This window comes from Anser anser (assembly GCF_964211835.1).
Source record: "Anser anser genome assembly, chromosome: 3".
Classification (NCBI taxonomy): domain Eukaryota; kingdom Metazoa; phylum Chordata; class Aves; order Anseriformes; family Anatidae; genus Anser; species Anser anser.
This window is the reverse complement of record NC_139722.1, coordinates 29169893-29191068: the sequence shown is the minus strand read 5'-3', so window position 1 is coordinate 29191068 and position 21176 is coordinate 29169893. Positions and strand designations below refer to the sequence as shown.

General features: G+C 34.9%; 1 long non-coding RNA gene across 2 annotated transcripts; it reads left to right on the top strand.

The window, feature by feature from the left end:
• Window positions 1–5837: 5837 nt before the first annotated feature.
• Window positions 5838–14771, top strand: LOC310896245. Of its 2 annotated transcripts, none has more exons than XR_014581304.1 (3): window positions 5838–7833; window positions 8594–8626; window positions 10112–14771. It is a non-coding gene; the product is annotated as an uncharacterized lncRNA (long non-coding RNA). The 2 variants fall into 2 exon arrangements; XR_014581305.1 differs by having other exon boundaries at window positions 8594–8666.
• Window positions 14772–21176: the final 6405 nt, after the last annotated feature.

Sequence of the window (21176 nt, the reverse complement as noted above, 5' to 3'; positions counted from 1 at the left end):
GAGATACAGTTATTAAGTGCAATTGGATGCTGGGTTTCATGAAGTCCCTCACATCCTTTCAGAATATAGCAAAAAACTTCTGATTTCTAACAGTAATAAATGGGGAAAAAAAATGGGATTCCTTAAATAGTGAAATACTCATATCTATGGGTGAAATAGATTAAATACAAGTCTGAAAATAAATTTCGTTTAAGCAGTCTGACCTTCCAACCACTCCTCTCATCTTGCCTTCCAGACAATAACTTTCAAAATTTTAGAGGCTCTACATGTCAAAATAATATGTGGTAATATCTCTCCGTGGAAGCTCCCTTCTTTCCACCATTTCTGAGACTTAACTTTGAATTTGTTTCCAGTTATAAATGTGACCTCTTTTGCCTCCATTCTGCTGTAATCCCCCTTCTTTATTCCACAGTCCCATTTAGAAGGTTTTCTAAAACTGAGTACACTCTAATGATCAAGAGAAAATCTCAGTTTAATATACTCTGTGGTAGGTTTTCATACAAGATAAGAAGACCAGGGCCAGATGAATGTACAGCCCTCTTTCCTGTGTTCTGTCACTATTTAACAGAAGACTTTACCCAATATTAGCAAGTGACATTGATTGAATAAATAGTAAAGCCACTGCCAACTGTACCAAGATAATTTTGAAGTGAAGACAGTCAAGTCTAAATAGCAGAGGATGTTACCTACTTGATTTTAACTGAACCAATCTAACCATACTTGTGAACTTAACTGATTACTTTGCAGCTTAATTTCCAGGATATTCTCCTTTGAAATGGAAGACAGAGGATTTGTATCCTGCATAGTTGAGGTGGAAAGTTATGCCTTTAATTTACTGAATGAGTATTTGAAATAGGTAAATTCCTGAGCAAAAGGTTATCTTTACCAAAGGCATGATATGATTCTTACATAAGATTAAAAAAATTGTTAGTTGCTGCATTTTACAGCTCGCAACTGACAGAGTTAAAACAAATAAAAGGAAGTAGTATTTTAACATAATGCTTAAGTAAATTCTGGTATACTTTGCCATAGCATATTTCTGGAAGTAGAAAAAGAATTAGGTTTATCTAATGATAGGTCAATCAGTAACCACTTCTTCAATCAGTAATCAGTATTGAATAGCATGACCAAGTGCAATTTACTCATGGTTGCTCTGTTTCTTAAACTCTTTTTCTAAGTTCCTGCTGCTGGCTACTTACTGTCAGGGACAGCATATTGGAATATGCAGTTGCTTCTGTTGAAATATAAGCTGGTGATGCTTTTATCAGTCATCATTTGAACATGGGCACATTAGCAGATGCTTAAGTGTAGTAGATGACAGTTTCAGATACAGACCTTTTATTGGTATTTTGTATTAATAAGCTAATATTCTTCTCAATCATTTTCTCATTTTTCCTGTTGTGCATCCCATTTTTAGATTTAAATTGATAATTAATTTCCTATTTAAAATAGAAATTCCTGTGCTTATTTATTTAGAATGAAGTGTTTAAAATGCAGTGTAAAAAGCCTGTAGATGCTATAGAAGAAAATGGAATATTTATGTCATTATTTCTTCAATGAATGTCCTATCTTCAGTTCAGTCTTATCAATTTATAACTGGAACTTGGCACCTAACAGGTACAGAGATTGTGTGTGTGTTTGTGCCATGCTGTCTTTACCACATTCACTTTATCTTTGCAGCCATTTATATTGGCATTATTAGTAAAATTATCAATTCCTGTATATTCAACTTTGCTAATCTTTTTTTTGAGAAGGACTTGTAGAAGATAAAAGCTAATTTTCATGAACCAAGAAACTCACTAAAAGCTATGAAATATGAAGTTTATCACCGTTGACTCAGGCTGTTCCTTGGCTTCATGTCTCTGGAGGGTGGGATATGTTGCATATTGGCCCTGTTTCTGGTCTCTTTTCTAAGTGTTTGCAATTGGCTTTACAGCTGTTACAAAGAAAAGATAAAAACTAGACAGACTTGTTCGAATCCAGTGTGGATCATTGCTATATTCTTAAACAGAGTACATCATATAACAGAGTAATCATATAACCAATGTGATGTTCTAAAAATTATTAAAAGTAATTTATGATCTGCCAATGTTTTTTTGTTCGTTTGTTTTTTAATCACAATAGTCTTGTGATAGCTACCATCTTTGTTCATCTTTGCTTATCCTGATGATTTAAATTATCAGGTTGGCATACTTAATATTCAACTATTCATAATCATATCCAGTCCACTACCTACACAAAACCCAGAACACACTGCTGTCAAGAGGAATTTAAGATAACATAAACCCAAGCTCTTTAACTTTAGCAAGAAACTGTTCATATAAACATGTTAATGTGGAAAGACAGTCATAGCTCAATTATCAGCTACAAGTATCGCAGAATCATCTAGGTTGGAAGAGGCCTCCAAGATCACCTAGTCCAACCTCCGACCTAACACTAACAAGCCCTCCACTAAACCATATCACTAAGCTCTACATCTAAACGTCTTTTCAAGACCTGCAGGGATGGTGACTCAACCACTTCCCTGGGTAGCCCATTCCAATGCCTAACAACCCTTTTGATAAAGAAGTTCTTCCTAATATCCAAACTAAACCTCCCCTGGAGCAACTGTAGCCCATTCCCGCTCGTCCTGTCACCAGGCATGTGGGAGAATAGACCAATCCCCACCTCTCTACAGCCTCCTTTAAGGTACCTGTAGAGAGCAACAAGGTTGCCCCTGAGCCTCCTCTTCTCCAGGCTGAACAACCCCAGCTCCCTCAGCTGCTCCTTGTAAGACGTGTTCTCCAGACCCCTCACCAGCTTCGTTGCCCTTCTCTGGACTCGCTCGAGCACCTCGATGTCCTTCCTGTAGCGAGGGGCCCAAAACTGAACACAGTACTCGAGGTGCGGCCTCACCAGAGCCGAGTACAGGGGGACAATCACTTCCCTAGTCCTGCTGGCCACATACAAAGTAAATTTTATTTTGTCAGAAAAAAAAAAAAGACTGATAGTAGATGCCCCAGAGCTAAGATTATAACACAGTTTATCAACTCCTTTAAGTACACTATGGAAAAATGAGAATGAACTGCAAATTTAGGGGATTTTCTCATCTACCCTCTCCAGTGAGTATGGAGTAAATGTATCTGGCTTCTCTTGCATTGTTTCCTAAACTTCACCAAACTATAAAACAGAAGGATCATGTTCAACAAACACTAAACTCAGATAACTTCCTGGAACTTGATTTCTTGATTACTTTTGTGATTTAACATGACCTACAGTTCTGAAAGGGCAGGATTAGAATCCGGAAAACATCTGGAGTGTTTTTAAGGAAAAGCTTCAGTTCAACAGCTGTATCTCATGAAGGCAAGTGAATAAAAATTTACCTACAAACATTTCATAAGCCTCAAAACAGATCTGGTTAAATACAGTTCACTTCTATTATGGAACAATGATATTTAGTTCTTAGCGTATATTAAAGATTATATTTTCTGATAAGAGTATACATATTCAAAATCTTAATTAATAGTTCAGCTTTGATTTTGCATTACCATTGTTTGTAGGAATTTTAATAGTCTTAACAGACTAAATGGCTATATTATTTTACCAGATGATGTACAGTAGGCTTTCAATACAAATACTGAAAATGGAGAATTTGATTTATTTCTCCTAATACTTGAATGAATCTATATCCCTTGTTTAAACAGATGTATATTTATTTTCCAATGATATAATAGATCCAGAGAAAAGAAATAACATTTTTGCTCTAAATATTTTGATTATATAGGGTCATATGTCTTTTCTTAATGAATTTTCTCCTAGGGAAGCTACTATCCATGAGCAGCTGCTCTAGCTGCCAGACTGAGCAGAAAAAATTCCTATTTTGAGGTGCAGAAGCAGCTGGGTTTATTTAGTAGATGCTAAAGGGAATCTCAGTCAGTGCTTAATGAGTTTACACAGAGTTCTCATCTCTTGTCATTATTATTAAATCAATTCTTTTTTCAATCACAGTCTTTGTCAAAGTGAGTGCTATTAACACACTAAATTTCAAATATTTTATCCATTTTAGCTGTCTGTGTGGAAAAGGTGTGACAATTTTCACTCTTGGCTCTAGAGACTGTTCTATAAGGACATTTGTTTTCATTTTCATCAAACTGAAAAAAATAGATTAGCAGTCTTCCTCTAAAAGAAATGAAAAGGAAAAGAAAATCTATAAGCAAGCCCAATAACCTTTACTGCATAGCAGTAGCAAGGAAAATTAAGGTAATATTAAAATGCCCATTTTTTTGTTATTCGAGTTTGTTGTTGAAAAAAATGCAATTCCACTTTGCATTTCTACATGATATATAAAAATCAACAACTAAATTAGTGATTCTGAAGAATATATGAACCTTCAACTGTATTTTATATATAAATTTTATATATGAATTGTCTTTTAGTTCAAAACAGTGTAACCAACATCAATTAATGGATATATGGAAATGATAAAACTAGAAATTGGCTGTATATAATAGACATAAATATTTAACATTATAGGTATATTTGTTTATATAAAACAGATTTTCTAGTCTCCCCCAAACACTCCTTCTTCCCAAGTACCAGTGAATATGGGTTGAATAGCTTTTATCTCCTCTTCTCTGAAGGACATTTTTAAGCCAAAAATCACCATGCAACCTATTTTGACTGTCAATCTCTACGCAAAAGACATTCAGAATTTGAGACTGAAGGCTTTTTAAGTGGTCAGTACAGGGGATGCAGTAAGAATATTCCCTTATTTTTTTCTGCTTTTTATGTATACATAAGTGTACCTGTTATCTGCAGTTTATTAACATCTTATTTCAGTGATGAGTACTTAATTATCTTTCACTTTCAAAAAGGGAAAAAAAAAAAAGTACAACTCTAAATTATTTATATGTATCTACACTAAGTACTCCTACAAACAGGAAACAGTAGTAAAAATAATTTCTTTGATATTTGTAGGGGGTTGACCCTGGTTAGCAGCGAAGAACCCACACAGCTACTGAGAGAGAAGTCTCAGTGGAATGGAGAACAAAATAGGAAGAGAAGGAATGAAGAAACTCAGGCTGAAATAAAGAGGGAAAAATCACTCGCCACTGTCACAGGTAAAACGAACCTGACTTGGCAAATTTCATTTAACTGATTCCCAAAATCATATAATGTAAACAATTAATTACTGATTCAGTTGTGGAAAATTAAATTAAACAATAAAACACTACAGAGAATACCTTTCCTTCTCCTTTCCCAGACTCTGCTTCACTCTAGAAACTTTTCTTCCCCACTTCCAGTTGTCCATTCTCTTTGTTATTGCTGCAAATTACATGTAGTCTCTTTGGTGAGGGTGGTATGTGACTGAGATGAAGACAGAAGTTTCTGCCTACTGCCCCTTCATTCTTACATATTTTCACTTCTCTGGCATAGGTCCTCCATGGGCTGCAGTATCTTTAGAGTGCACATGCTCCATTGTAGGCTTATCCATGGGTCTCTCTCTCTTCAGGGCTATTAATCAGTTCCACCACAGATCACTTCCTACTATCATGAGATTCATCCCCTTTGTCTGTCTATTGTTCTTCAATGACCTCTTCAATGTCTTTTGACCTTTCTTATACTTCCCAGAAGTGCCACCCACTTAGCTGATGGGATCAAATGCACCCTCTTGTGGCTCCTTTGCTGAGCCAACTGCAACCCACCATGTCTGGTACAGGAGCAGTCATGATTTCCTACAGGTGCCACACTTACACCCCGCAGCCCACAAACACCCACACCCCGTGCTACCAAAACCTAGCATTTATACCCCATGTGACAATCAGTACTTATATTGATGTTTTTGTTGTTGTTGTTGGTGGTGGTGGTAGTCTAATCCATTATTTTATATGAAAATAATAAATTTTATCATGTCCAGATTGCTCTTCATCATAGTTTATTTCAGTCAAGTTACAACGAGAGACATGAGTGCTGAGTGTCTGTCTCAGATCAATCAAATTAAATAAGCAACTTAGTGTGAATGATTCAGGCATATCGATGTAAGGGACAAGTTTTGTTACTATTATTGTTATTATTATTATGTTCTTTTAGTGACTGCTATTAGGAGATAACTAGTCTTCTGCAGTTCAGATGTAAATCTTATTCCTGAAGACAGAAATACAAGGCCAATAGTCTAGAGCAAGAAAAGAAGATAGGTTTTTGTTATAAATGGAGTCATTACTGTATGTCTTTAAACAGGGCACCCTCCAGAAAGGAACTGTAAAAACATGAAGTAGGTGCCACCTCAGGAGGTTTCAGCAGGTGCTCTTGGATCCATGAACCACCTGATAAGCGGTTCATCTGGTGGATGAAAAGCTTGACATGAGCCACCAGTGAACGCTTGCAGCCCAGAAGGCCAACTGCATCCTGGGCTGCATCAACAAAGGAGCGGCCAGCAGGTTGAGGGAGGTGATCGTTCCCCCCTTCTCTGCCCCCACTTGGAGCATTGTGTCCAGGTCTGGAGCCCCTAGCATGAGAAGGATGTGGACCTGTTATGGAGGGTCCAGAGGAGGGCCAAAAAATGACCAAAGGGCTGGAGCACCTCTCCTATGAAGAAAAGTTGAGAGAGCTGGGGATGTTCAGCCTGGAGAGAAGAGGGCTCCAGGGAGACCTCATTGTGACTTTTCAGTACTTAAAGGGGTCTTACAAAAAGGATGGAGAGATGGTCAATCAGATAATGACAGGACGAGGGTGAATGGTTTTAAACTAGAAGAGGGGAGATTTAGATTAGAGGTTAGGAGAGAAGGCTTCACTCAGAGGGTGGTGAAGCACTGGAACAGGTTGCCCAGAGAAGCTGTGGATGCCCCATCCCTGGTGGTGTTCAAGACCAGGTTAGATGAGGCCCTGGGCAACCAGATCTAGTGGGTGGCATCCCTGCCTATGGCGAGGGGGTGGAACTGAATGATGCTTGAGGTCTCTTCCAACCCAGTCCATTCAGTGATAACTGTTATGTAGCATTATCTGATAATAACTTCTTATTCTTATCATTGGCTAGAATTTAGTACTGACAAGATAAAAATTTATAAAGTATTTAATACATAAGCTTTTCTGATGGTGCTGCAGTTGTATCTCAACACAGACAGGAAACCCAGTAAAACAGATACATGAGGAAACATTTCTAAATGAAAATAATTAAAAAATCAATAAAAATAAAATCCAAAAATGAGAGTATGTGCCAGCTCTACACATAGAGGCTTTCCTGTCAAATAATTTGTAAGATTATATGAGGATTTTTCATTTTTTAAGCCTGGGTACATAGACCAAGCACTAAATCAAATGTTTCAAGCTTATAAGTAAAATAAAAGTAGTATAGAAAAATATTATGAAATCAATATTACTATTGCCATAAAAATATATATTTTTTTCATTTCATTGCAGACCAAGTAGGTAAATGATGTGAAAGAAAAAAAAAATAATAATAAATAAATAAAAAAGAAGAAAGAAAAAAAGGAAAAGGTTGCATTTCTCTTACATCTCTCCCAATATTTATTATTTTTTTTTTTTTTGTAACAGCATTATTTATGAAAAACACATACAAAAACTTTCAGGTATTGTCAGTTTATTTACTTTTGTTTCATAGCAAAGTTTATTCTTGCTCATTCATGTGTAAAGTGTTCCCATCTTCCTTTCTAAGTTTTCCATCCTTGACTGCCTGTTTGTCAGTTTCTTGTAGATTGACCCTATGCCTCACTCACAGGGCTTCTTATGCATTGCATCTGATATCACAGCTTTATGCAGGGCCCCTGCTCTGATTGCATTTCAGGCCCTCTAATGACCCATTTCTTTGACGCTGCAGCCTTTTATGCATTCAATCTGGTAGGTTTATATTTATTTTTAATTCCATTCTTTTTTTTTTTTCTTTTTACTTTTTTTTTTCCTTCATTTCTTTCTCTGTCATTAGAATACAAATATCTTCGTACAGGGGTCATCTTGGAAGTGCAAAGAAGATGCTTTGCACACTGAGAGTGCAACTAAAAGAAATACTAGTGATATGTAATAGAATATATGTATGAATACAATATGTAACATTTTAAGGATGCTGCAGCATCTCATTTTGGAGCAAAATATGATTATATGAGTTATCTGTTATCGTGTAACAGTGAGAAATTTAGAAATAAGTATAGAATAAATGTATTTTCTGGACAAGATATATCTTAACTGTGCAAGACATCCAACGCTAACCAGGCCTTCCAGCTCAGCATAATAGGAAAAGAAAGGGGAATTTGACTAAATGAGAAGGAAATCAGTACCTCTGGATTCTAGATAACATGGTAAAAAAGGTATTGTATCTCTCACACTCCCTTGAGCAAGACTTGGATTGACGGTTGCCAGCATGTTTGTCCTGAGACATTTTCCTTTCCATTAAAGTCATAAAGAATGTCTTTGGCATCAGCAAACAGTTGCCCTGCTCCTTATCTCAGCATTGTTTTGGAATGTAAATTTTTGAAGCCATCTTCAGGTTTTGGCTGTACTTTTGTTGCAGCTTGCCAATTAAATTCTTTGAGGTAGCCATGCAGGTACTGATGCTAGATAGCAGTTTTGCTCTCATTTCTCTAATGTGGGTATTTTCTTTCAGAGCTGAGACACAACTTCAGAGAAAATGTACTAGGTGAGACTTCCTCTGTGTAGAGCTACATTTTGTTTTACAGGTGTGATGTTAATATGCATTAGAAGCTTGACATTTCTGCTATAAATTGAAAAGACTGTCGTGCTGTCATCTATTTTTTCTGTTTGGCAACATATCAACTTTCCAAATTCTTTGATTTGATTATTAATATCTTAAATAATTGGTGACAAAGCAATTATTGAAATTGCTGATAATCCATTTCCCTTTCAAATAGGCACTGACATTGCTGAAATGAATATCTTTATTTTACTTTTCATACAACACTGTTAATTACTGTGCGTTTTTTTTTTTGTTTGGCTTTGTTTGGTTTTGTTCTCCTTACAAACCTCTCTCTTCCTTGCATGTTAAACAGAAATTATATTTTAAAACTTTAGCTTATGTAGCTCTTAGATTATGATAACACCATCTGCATCTGAATTGGATACAAGATTTCTCATGTTGAATATATTTTGCTGAAAATATAATTGGTGTCAGTACAGATCAAATGCAACAAATTGTGTATACGTTGTAATTGACTTACTCACGTGAAGATTTTCTTCCTTCCTTCCTTCCTTTCTTCTGTCCGTCCGTCCGTCCAGTGATGTCACTGTTGTGCTCTTACCTGCACTATACAGACGATGCTGTAAATTGACTAAAATGTTGGGTGTCACAGGCTATATTTTACCTGGGCTGTTATTTTTAACAGTGCACTTTTTTGTACATCTGACATTATGCTTCTGGAGTACATGCTTTTTATTTTAAAAATGAGAGATTAATGAGTAACAGGATTCTGATAAACAGGTACATTAATAACTTAAATTTCTTGAAATTCTTAGACCATCACAAAAGTCTTCACAATGACTTTGGATTACCTGAGAACTCTGTTCCTGAGCTTTTAGTGCTTTGAAATCAGTGTCCTATTAGTAGAAATAATTAACAACTTGCAATTTTTTTCTTATTGGACAGGAAAGGCTGATTATTTTTAGACTAGAAAGCAACATTTTAATTTTTTTTAATCATGTAATAGATTTTTGTATTTATAATAAAGCAACACATAGTGACACTTCTGATAATTAGTTTGTTAGACTCTTCTTTTGCTGTCTTATCTAAATTGCTTCTGCAAATATGTATCGTTACCTCCCAGTCACTAAGAAATTGTCTCAGGAGAGCTAACACTTTTTTTCAAGTTCATTAACTGTTCTCATGATCTTCACCTGAAATGCTTGGCTGATCAAATCTCATTTTCCTAAAGCCTATAACTTACACCTGTAAACTCATCTTTCACAGTGATCTCCTGTATGTATGAGGCATTATTAGCACTCCTTTAAACATTGACGGGAAAGTGACTTCTACCTTAAAGATTAAGCTTATAAACTTAATTTAAGAGTGAACTATATAAGAATATATAAGAATAGTTCACTCTGTTAAAAGCCACAATAGCCACTCTTGAAACAGAACATAATTTTATCTCTATTTCTCTTATTTCAGTTATGTGTTCTGGACGTGACACAGAGATGACGAGATGTAGACTGCTGAAAATAGATTTGTAAACGGGACACCTGGCCAATAAACATAGTCCTAAAAATAATCTGAAATACTACACAGTGCAAAATGTCAGTGAACTGCATAGCTTTATACTGTATACTTAGTTTTATCTTATTGTATATATAAAGTATACTTTTGGTATATGTAGTACTGCTTTCTTTGTTGTTGTTTTTGTTGGCCTAGCTAACAAATACCTACCTTTGCTTATTAAAGCAAATGCTTTAATTTAAGGCTGGTGAAGGGTCTGGAACACAGGTTCTGTGAGGAGCGACTGAGGGAACTGGGGTTGTTTAGTCTGGAGAAGAGAAGGCTCAGGGGAGCCCTTATTGCTCTCTACAGCTACCTGAAAGGAAGTTCTGGGAAGACGGGGGTTGGCCTCTTCTCATAGATAACTAGTGATAGGACTAGAGTGAATGGCCCTAAGTTGCACCAGGGGAGGATTAGGTTGGAAATTAGGAGACATTTCTTCTCAGAGAGTAGTCAGGCATTGGAATGGATTGCTCGGGGAGGTAGGGGAGTCACTGTCCCTGGGGGTGTGTAAGGAAAGGTTGGATGTGGTGCTTAGGGACATGGTTTAGTGGGTGACATTGGTAGTAGGGCGATGGCTGGCCCTGATGATCTTGGAGGTCTTTTCCAACCTTAATGATTCTATGATTCGGCCGAGCAAGTTTTTTCTTCAAGTTTAAAGACATTTTTTCTTCCTATTCACTTTCTACATGTTTAATATTTAATTTCACAGCTTTTTCCTCCCCACACCAAAATATCCTATGCTGAAAAATCTCCAAGCTTACTTTGAGAGTTTTTCATCCACATAGCAAATGTAACAAATGTAGGAAAATCCAGCACTTCACAGACGTATTTCTACATAAAGTAAGAGAATTACACCAACTTACGAACTCTTGGCTTTTTTTTAAAGCTCAAAGGCAGGAAGGACAGGGATTCTAAAGGGTAGCAAATGCCTCTAAGTAGCTATTCTGATTGTACTTATTTTATGTCTGTTCCATTCTACAAGGAAATAAATAAGAATTTTAAAATAGGTCATATATTTCTGTTTGGCTATTTCAGTCAAAAACAATCTGTGAGTTACAGGATAATATTCTGGCCTGTTCTGTGAGAATGATTACTGTCAATTAACTGAACAGATGCTAAGGCTAACTACTTTACGAGGAATTATTACCGTTTTAAAATATTTTAATCTGGTGGTTAGCTCGCAGCACATTTGTATGTAGTTTACTTCCTTTTTTTATATTCCCTTTTTTATATTCATGCTTTAAAATGTTCCATTGTTTGCTAATTCCAATTTTAAAATTATTTTATGCATTTATTAAAGGGAAATAGAAATTTTTACTGTTTTTTTCCTAATCACTGGAGAGTATGTTGACCATATTATTTTAAAACGTGTTCTTTATTTTAATTATATTTTAATAGTAGGAAAAGTCAAAATTGTATACATTTGTACTCTCAGAATATGAATTGGCACAAACATAACCCAGTTCTGTATTCTTATGAACCAAGTTAAATCCTCTGTTTGGTATAACATTGTAGGGCTACATCTAAGTTAAAGCTCAGATGACAAGATTAAATGGCCATTTAGTTTTAGTGCATTAAATATTTGTAGTGGGTTTACGTGGCAAGGTTTTGGTAGCAGGGTGCCACAGGGGTGGCTTCTGTGAGAAGGATCTAGAAGCTGCCCTATCTTTGGTAAGGGCCACACTGCTGACCAGAGCTGAGCCAATAAGTGATGTTGTTTTGCGCCTCTGTGAGAGCATATTTAAGACAGGGGAAAAAAAAAAAAAAAAAAAAACGCTGCACCACACAGCATCTGGGAGAGTGAGAGGAGTGAGGAAGAGCCTTGAAGGCGCCAACGTCAGTGAAGAAGGAGGGGGAAAGGTGCTCCAGGTGCCGGAGCAGAAGTCCCCTGCGGCTTGTGGTGAGGACCATGGTGAAACAGGCTGTCCCCCTGCAGCCCATGGAGTACCACGGTGGAGCAGGGTTCCACGCAGCAACCCATGGAGGAGACCATGGTAGAGCAGGTGGACCTGCACCGACGGAGACCCCTGTCGGAGCAGATTCCGGGCTGGACCTGTAGCCCGTGGAGAGGAGACCACGCAGGAGCAGGTGACCTGGCAGGAGCTGCTGCCCGTGGGGGATCCAGGTTGGAGCAGTTTGCTCCTGAGGGATGGACCCCGTGGTACGGACCCATATCTGGAGCAGTTCTTGAAGAGCTGCTGCCTGTGGGCAGCCCACGTTGCATCAGTTCAGGAAGTTCTGCATCCCGTGGGAGGGACCCCACAGCCCAGGGGACGAGAGTGACTGAGAAGGAGTGGTGGAGAAGAAGCGCTATAGACTGACCATAACCCCCATTCCCCTGTTCCCCTGTGCCGCTCAGGGGGAGGAGGTGGAAGAGGGTGGATGGGGGGGAAGGTGCTTTTGGTTTCTTTCCTTTGTTTCTCACTTCTCTAGCTTGTTAGTAATAGGCAATAAATCTTACTATCTCCCTATGCTGAGTCTGTTTTGCCTGTCATGATAATTACTGTGCGATCTCCTCGTCCTTATCTCAACCCTTGAGCCCTTTTCATCGTATTTTCTCCCTGTTCCTCTTTGAGGAAGGGGAGCGAGAGAGCGGTTGTGGTGGAGCTCAGCCGCCCACCCGAGTAAAACCACCACAATATTCCATCTAAAATTTTTTACCAGCAGCAAGATTATTTTCAGATGCAGCATATTCCCACATATACAACTACATCAAAGATTTATTTTAGAGAAGCTGCATAGCTTAGGTAATGTGCCCCATGGATACCAAGCTCTACATCATACCTGTGAATGATACTGTAAAGAAAAATTGGCACACAATTGTATATAGGAATAGCAGTATAACTTGTATCTTAATGACTTTGTAATTTACAGATATGTGTATTTTTGCATGTATTTTCCATTTTATATGGAAAACTTACAGTAGGTAATAAGCTTAAGAAACACAGACCAGCAGTTGAATATAGGCAGATACAACTGTCTAGAAAATTGGAAAAAAAAAAAAAAAAGGAAAAAAAAAGTGAGTTTTGAATATTTCTTATAGCTCCTCTTGAGACTTATGTAATGGCGAAATGGAAGAAAGGGAAAAAAAATGGGAGAGGGACAATACTGTAATTATTAGAGAAGTCAGGAAGATAGTCATGATGTTAAAGATTCAGACTGTATTTACTTTAGAGTAAATTGAACAATTCCAGTGAACTGTGATTTGCCTTAAAAGTAATATTAATTTGCCTTACATTTATTCCAAAGCAAGGATGGCTCATTTACTTCTGGAACACATGGTTGTTTTTTAATGTACAATATTATATTGTGATAATGCAAAGCACATTGAACCCTAGCAAAAGGGAAGTGGAAGCCATATGAAGTTTCTATACTCAAATATGCACAAAGCAAGAAAGAAATAGGAATCTGTGACAGATAATAAAGCAATAAGAATGCAATTGCAAAACAAAAAACTTGTTAAAAATATTATTTGATATAAATAAAATGTTCTTAATTAATTCAGCTTCACATTAGTTGTGTAGAGGTATGATGATACTTAAAACACAATGACAAATTCAGAAATGCATACAGGGTTTGAAATTCACAAGTTGTTATTTGGTTAATACGGGAAAATAAAATACGTAAAATTTTTCAGATATTTGTGTTTTTTTATCAGATACTAGGAATTGATTTATTCTTCCTTTTCTGTTTCCTCTCCTTTTAAAGGGACAACAGAAAAATCAATTAAAAGAAAATATATTTTGAAAATGGAAAATAATAAGTGGTGTTTTTAACACATTCTATGAAAGATTTCATTTTTTTTTTTCTCTTAAAAAAATGGACACTCAAATTTATTGAAGAACACTCTCCTCCAATTATCTTAAAATAATCAAAACAATTTATTGTTTGATCATCCCTGTTTATAAGTCAGGGGAAAGTATATGACTAGCCACAACTTTTAAAATATATTGGGCTTCTGGTTCTTCTCCTTAAGAAATACTTATTTGCATTCTGTGCTAGAGGTTGTCACTTTGCCAGCTCTAGGTATTCTATACTACAATCAACCTATGACAAATAACTCAAGGTATATCTGCAGTACACAGTCAGGGGGTTTCTCTTGCCTCTCCTTTCCTGTGTCTATCTACATAATTGCACATTAAATTTGAAAGAATTAATGCTTTTCTACTGCTTAAAGGATTATGATCATTTTCTACTTGAACTGCAAGTATGATGACGGAAAATAGAACTAGTTAAGAGGATTACTTGTGAGACTGGAGATATACTAAGGTGCTAGTGTCAGGCCAGAGTTTCAGCCTTTTTTGTGACACATCTTGGTTTCATGGCTTGAACGTCAAACCTTCAACAATTTTAAATGTATCTTATTGTAATTACATGGAAGATCCATAAAGGAAAGCTGAAAGATACATTCATAAAGCAGTGTCTAGGAACAGAGTAATTGCAAATGTACAACTTAGAAAAATAAATAAATAATCACACTCAGAAATGCTATTACAGCTATAAATGGGGGAACTTGAAAAAATACAGTAAGGAAATTAAAACAGGTTTTTCAACTATTATATGGTGAGAATACAAAAACCTCTTGAGAAGTAAAATGTGCCAAATGGAAATATAAAAGTATGGAGGGGGGGGAGGGCGGGGGGGGGGGAACGACCCGACAACTTCTAGACTAAAAGTATTAAAATGCCACATTTTCAAGCTTTTAGAAAAATATGTTTTCATTATTTCTGTAGTACAGAAATGCAGATTTATTTTACACAACATAAATAGCAAAATTAGTGCTTTTTCTAGAGAACAAATGAGAGAAACATTGTTCAGATATTACTTTTTTGCATTTTAAGAGCCACTGATAGCTAATTCTGATAAAAGACCTGAAGAAGTGACAACAATACAAGGCAATTGAATTTCACATATGGAAAAGTAACAGTAATACCATTAGAAGATGTAAAATTGTGAATTAAATCATACATCAAGTAAAAGTAATTTTAAATGTTTTAAATGGATATAGAAATCTCCTAGTGTAGCTCGTGTATTGCAATGTGTTACAGAAGTCAACAGATTAAATATTTTAAAGAGTTACTGTTTTTTGAATAAGAATATGTGCGCACAAAACAAACTGACAGAATGCTAGAAAACTTACAATAAAAAGAAGTGAGTATAAAATATAATTGAATTGTAAATCTCAATTATTGGAGGTGATTTCCCTGATGAGTTAGTCAATATATCTTTTTCATTTAATATTTGGAGAAGAACAAGAAAGCAAACAAAAAAAAACAAACAAAAAACATAACCAAACAAGACAGCTTAATATTTTCTAAAATTAAATAGCTGCATTTTTCTCAATACATGTACATTCCTTCAGAAAATAAATTACTATGAATTAAAATATTTTATAGCTTCTGGAATGTTAATATAACTTTCTGAAAACCCTCAAAAACTGTTCTACACAAAGTGTGTTGAATTATTTTCCAGTTTTATTTATGCAATAATTAATATAATATTCTGAATTCACTGTATGTTAGACATTGTATTTAGTCCTCTTAATGTTGAAGACTTATTAACATTAAAAAAAGTAGCTGTGGCTGATGATATTGTTAACCTGGGATAATAAAAATAAAATTTAGACAGAAGTTTCCAGTCTACATTTCAAGTGTTGTATAACATTCCTAATACCAGAGTAAGAATAATAAAACTTCGAAAGATAGAGTCTCTTTCCTTGATTCATAAGTGATGAAGTTTTTGTGTTTTAGTTCAGATTAAACATTTACTTTCAACTATATTCAGGAGACAGAAAAAATATCCTCTGGTATCATTTTTTGAACTTCTGACTTAGTTGCTGGCTTGAGCAATTCATTTTATAGGTTTCTGTGACATGTCTGTCTCCTTGACACTTGTCACAGATGGTATCGATTTTATTTGTTTTGCTTATATTTTGCTGTGTTTTACACAATATGTTACAATAAGTGTGGCTTGGCAGCAGAGAAGAGTTATATATGTTCCCTGTCCTAATTGATGCATATGAATACCCTTAGAAAAAAGGGTATACCCATATGAAAAATTGAGCTGATTGTAGCTTTTAAAGTACAAGCTTTTAAAGAAGCTCTTGTGATGTATGTGGTGAACAAGAACTGAAGTAAGAATTTGTCAAGCATGAATAAAACCAATACAGTTTTTTCAACCCAAAAGATCTCTGAAAATTACTGGATTACAGAAAGGGATCATAGAATCACAGAATGTTTTGGGTTGGAAGGGACCTTAAAGATCATCTAATTCCACCCCCCCTGACGTGGGCAGAAACACTTTCCACTCAGGTTGCTCAAAGCCCATCCTACCGCCCTTAAACACTTCCAGGGATGGAGCATCCACAACTTATACCTATACACAACAGGTATTAGTAATGCTTTTTACAAAACCTTTTTTTTTTTTTTTTTTCTTGTCTGATCATCTCTATTTTATAAGGATCTTTCTCAAATAATCCTAGAAATCCATTCTTGCTCCTTCTAAAATAAAAATAATCAAAAGGGCCGATTCTATTTAAAAGCTGTAGCTGATTTGGGGTAAGTAGCCATCAATTGGTTTCTAAGTTTACAAGTTCTGGAGAGACTTCACTATTTTTTTTCCTTTGTCAGATGTTCTAAGGGTTTTGTTTTGTTTTGCATTGCTTTGCTTTGTTTTGCTTTGCTTTGCTTTGTTTTGTTTTGTTTTGTTTCTGAGCTCTGCTGAGTTTTACCAAAGCCTACTGGGAAAAATGAAGTGTTCTCAGCAGGAAGCATTGAACAAGTTTCTGCTTTGCTCTGCCAATTACAGTCTGCATGCTTCCTTCAGAGCTGAAAGCTACTCTGGCACATGAACCTCCTTCATGAATTATCAAGAGAATAGTAAGGGATTTCTCACAGTTACTGGAGAGATTACTTTTCTGGGATCATAACTGGGATCATAAAGAGGGACTCAGTAAAATATATACATTTTATCCATCTAATGTCTGCCATTAGAGCAATGTTATTTTAAGAAAAGAAAATCAAAGTTTGTGTGCCAATGCAAATTAATTTTGATGCATCAGTAACCTTTTTCCTCTGAGCCAAGTATTTCTGTCTTGACACAGGTATATGGCTGAATAAAATCACCAGCTGAATAAAAACAGCAGCCTGAGGTCCAAAACAGACCTTTGTAGGCAATTAAATTCAAGTATAGCCTCTTCAGAGTTTCTCAAAACTCTTTCAGTCCTACAGTGTGCTTCTGCAATTTAAACAGGTGACAAGATATCTGTCACCAAGATAATTCCTCATAATTAGAGCATTTGAATACTACTGTTTCAGGAACTAAGTAATTTAACTCAGCAAAAGATAACTTATAATGATCACTAATTGTGATGAGGATATGGAGAATAATGTTGATTTTTAAAATTAATTTATTATTATTTTTTGTTGTCCACAGGTGTTTTGGTTTTTTTTGTTTGTTTGTTCGTTTGGTGTTTTTTATTTGTTTGTTTTTATCAAATCAGTCAAAATCTGCTTTTGAGGACTATTGTTAGAGTCTTGATTACTTCCTGAGTATCCAGTTCAGATGAGGTTGGTTCTAGGAGAATTGCAAGTTTATATCTAGTGTTATCTTTGCTCTTCATATATTTTTGACACCAAGAGTGAAATTCTCTAACGCAATCTATATGATATGATATCTATATGAATTGTTCAACATTTAGTTTAAAATTCCATTAATTTTGTTTTGACTAGTGGAAAGGTTGGCTTTGAAAAATACCTTATTTTCCTGTGCTGTATGTGAAAAAGATTTCCCCTATGCACCTGCTGCAGTGTAACACAGATAAAACTCAGTTTATTGACAGTGATTTTTAAAGGCTTTGTTGATATTCAGTGTTAATAGTGACTTCTAAAAACCTTGAAGGATCAGTCCACCATCAATCCATATACTTATTTATTCAAATTAAATAAGATGAGAATTTTGAGCTTTCTGCTTATTTTTATCACTGAAATATAGACGTCCCATATTCTTTTCCATGTAGATTCATGCAAGAATTATGATGGAGGCAACTAAATACACAATAAATTTTACACCATCTTCACAGGTGAAGATAAATCAGTTTTTCATTTTTCTTGCTACCTAGATATGCTGTTGTACATTCGGTATCAAATACATTCAATCTTAACATTTTAAGTAGAATATCTTTTTAAGCCTATCATTAAATAGAATTTTCTGTAACCTCTACTAGGAATTTTCAAAGAAAAGACCTATTAGGAATATACATTATTAATATTGTTACCTACATTGAATATGTATTCATTGTGTTTATGCATTTACACATTGTGTCAAGAGTAAGAATAATAAATAATTAAATATAAGAATAATAAATAATTTCATCACTGTGTTAACTTAAATATTTATCTGTGATTACATATTGCACATGCTGTTAGTATGTGTTCGGCAGCTATGGAATATTTACAAGAAAAAAGTAGTTCCTTAATCTGAATTCCTGATGTCTAGGATTACGTAAAATATATCATTATAGAACTGATAAATATCATTCAGGCCCTTTAATACTGTGAGTCATACAAATGAAATCGTTATCATGACTTTGTTATTCACGTGTCCAATCATTTTGCTTTTATATATAATTTATATTTTAAAATATTAGTTAAATAGGCATTCTGGGCATATATTCTAGGTCATATATTTTGGGCAATTATTGTATTTTTTGAGGTGAATATAGAAATTATATTTCGTCTTGTGCTTCCCAGCTTCTTAAAACAGAATAACCAAATCCTGCATTAAAGGCCTGAAGGCATTATTCTAATAACTGAGCATTGATGAGAGCCTGTTGTCTAGTTCTGAGGCTTAATGGGATTATCTTGCCTATCTGAACTATTATTCTTTCACAGCCTCTAGAATATTTTTCTGCACTCCGTCTACTGGGAATGATCCTTGGCCTGAAATCTCTTGTAAATTGTGCCTCACAGCTGACTGTTAAAGTATGAGTTGGTAATAAGTCACAATAATTCCAAGAAACAGACTAACAGTATCAAAGTCTTGTTCCCAGTACCAAACTATTATAATATGTGTTGGTAATTTGCATGTGTTTCATTCTTTGCTGATACTATTATTAGACAGGATATTTCCATGATCTAAATATTATTCTGAATCCATCTTGTCTTCAGATTTGCTTTATTTTGATAATTGATTAGTACTACGGACATAGCCATTGTATCTTAATTTTCATTAATACCATATTGCCAAATTTGAATGCTTATATAGCTACAAAAATACTACAGTTTATTTCTTAGTTTATTTCTTAGGTATTGCTAATAATTAGTCTTTTTTTTAACTTTTTTTTAGTTTTTTTTTTTTTTACTTTTTGTAGAATCAGGGAAAAATACATTCTATATAAAATACAATACATATATTTACTATATAAAATACATTCTAATTGTCAAAAAAATGAAAAAAAAAGAAAAAGAAAATTAAAAAAAAAAAAGTAAAATCGTAGTTCTGTGGTCCTTTCTGAACATTTTGATATAAATTCAAAAAAAGAACTGAGCTTTCTCTTAACATCTGGCTTCCTTCTTTCTAGTTCCTTTGCAGATACATTTTTAATTTAAGTAGGACATCCTGGAGTCTCCAGTAATCTTGTTCTTTCTTTCCATCCTGAACTACATTTACAATAGACTGCAATAGTCAAGTGACCCTTAACTAATATGGTTTCTTAAGAATGAACGAATCAGGCTAATACTTCCTCTCATACAGTTGCAGAGACCAATTCATAGGACCTAAATTAGTTGGAGTTGGCAACAATTAATTTTTCAAAACTCAGGCCTAATTTTCAGGCAGATCAGTCTATGTGATGGACTTAGTTCATTTTGCTCTAATTGAAGAACAATTTTGTTGAATATAATAAAGTATACTTCCTTGAATAGTTTAGGAAATTAGTTCTATTTTAGTTCACATTTAGTTCACAGTTAAGTCTACATTTTTGAGCAGTTTTGGAGCAGTAAGAGAATCTGAATGTGAAGCAGTGAGGTTACTTGATACAGTTACCTAATATCCATTCCATTATTCTTTCAGTGTTACTGTTGACTAGTCCAATACATATGGATCAACTGTCCATTAGTGGCTAGAGTGCACTAGTTATTTCTGAGGTGTTTCTTTCAGCTTTGTTTCATCTGAAGATCACTTGTTCTGAGAATGCTGCATTATATGAACCAAAGCACACTAAGAGGGGATAATTTGGAGTTGAGTTCGGAACCACATTTCCAATCCTAAGGAAATGGTTATTGTGAACATACCTATAAAATGCCTACTATAGGTATGCAAAAAAAATCTCAAACAATTAAAAACGTGGAAGTAAGATTATAATCAGTTTAAAATTGATTTGTGGATCGGGGTGTCTACGGCAATAAAGATTAAGTTGTTCTGCACCTGTTCCTTACATTTTTAATATGGTTGCATACTGAAACTGAAAAAGATGAATAACATTCTGTAGAATACAGCTCAGAGTTAGCTAAAGTACAGTTGATCTTAATTTAGCATGAATAATCTTAATATATAATATATATTATATATTATAATATACATAATATAGAAAATATATAAAAAATATGTATTAAAAAAAAAAAGCTAAAAATGCACCATGAGTCAGTTTTAGTATAAAATCAGGCATTCCTGGAAACATACAAGCAGTTTTATATAAAAAAAAATATTTCATAGTATACTAAACTGAATTCAACTGTATTCAACTGAAAAGTGCTAACATTGGGTGTCCGAGTATATGCATGTTACAATGATCATTACTACACTGTTAACTTTTATTTTTTTTCTTTAATCCATCATTCACAGAGGTCTTCTTTCAAATTCAAGGAAACTAGAGTAAATGTGCTAAACAGCTGTTAGGTACAACACGAGGTTTGGAATATGCTACATTATATAATACACTAGTGTAAATATGACAATTGGCTGAGTGTTAGGTACAACA